Source organism: Meleagris gallopavo, unplaced genomic scaffold (assembly GCF_000146605.3).
Source record: "Meleagris gallopavo isolate NT-WF06-2002-E0010 breed Aviagen turkey brand Nicholas breeding stock unplaced genomic scaffold, Turkey_5.1 ChrUn_random_7180001957766, whole genome shotgun sequence".
Classification (NCBI taxonomy): domain Eukaryota; kingdom Metazoa; phylum Chordata; class Aves; order Galliformes; family Phasianidae; genus Meleagris; species Meleagris gallopavo.
The window spans coordinates 1,278-2,275 of record NW_011217742.1 but is presented as its reverse complement, the minus strand read 5'-3'; the positions used below and the strand labels follow the sequence as shown (position 1 = coordinate 2,275).

Genomic DNA, 998 nt, shown 5'->3' with positions numbered 1-998 from the left:
ACAACCCACATCTCCATGGCCAACTGGTTGAGTTGGGATCATGCTCACCTTCACCAAAACTCCCCAGGAGGGCAAACTCATGGCATCTAACCCACACAGGAGGGCAAAGTCTGTGGCATCTTCGGAGCCCCAAGCACCAAAACCCCAAATCTCCTCAAATAAAACCCACAACCCACGTCTCCATGGCCAACGGGTTGAGTTGGGATCATCCTCATCTTCACCAAAACCCATGGACTCATGAGCAACCAACTGGTTGAGCTAGGAGCATCCTCAACCTCACCAAAACCCCACAAGAGGGCAAATTTGTGGCATCTATGGAGCCCCAAGCACCAAAACCCCAAATCTGCCCAAATAAAACCCACAACCTTCATCCCCGTGGTCAACGGGTTAAGTTGGGATCATCCTCATCTTCAGCAAAACCCAACAGAAGGGCAAACTCCAAGCATCTTTGGAGCCCCAAGCACCAAAACCCCAAATCTGCCCAAATAAAACCCACAACCCTCGGCCCCGTGGTCAACGGGTTAAGTTGGGATCATCCTCATCTTCAGCAAAACCCAACAGAAGGGCAAACTCCAAGCATCTTTGGAGCCCCAAGCACCAAAACCCCAAATCTCCCCAAATAAAACCCAGAACTAACAGCTCCATGGAAGTTTTCATGTTCATAATTCAATGTCTCTGATATACTGTATCTCTTAAAGATATGCAAGTACATTTCAGCATTTATCTGCTCTTTTTTCCTCAGGAGTTCGACTGTTTTTCCGCCTGATGGTTAGAATGAATTGAATATTTTGAACTCATCCATCAGATTTGGAAATGATCCCTGAATTGATGAGAGTGTTTAACAGTTAATTGAACATTTCTGTTGTGAACTTTCATTGTTTCAAAGTGCAAAAACACTGCATCCAGGAGCACAGACAAAGAACAGAAGCTCCGTGGCATGCTCTCACACCACAAATATTTCATCCTCTAGAGAGCAGCAGGCATTTAAATAATGGGGC

At 46.0% G+C, this 998-nt stretch overlaps 1 protein-coding gene across 1 annotated transcript in view; it reads right to left on the bottom strand.

Moving 5' to 3' along the window:
• The window catches only part of LRRC14 (leucine rich repeat containing 14), a 3,890-nt gene that overhangs the window by 1,621 nt on the left and 1,271 nt on the right, over positions 1-998 (bottom strand). The window lies entirely within an intron of this gene.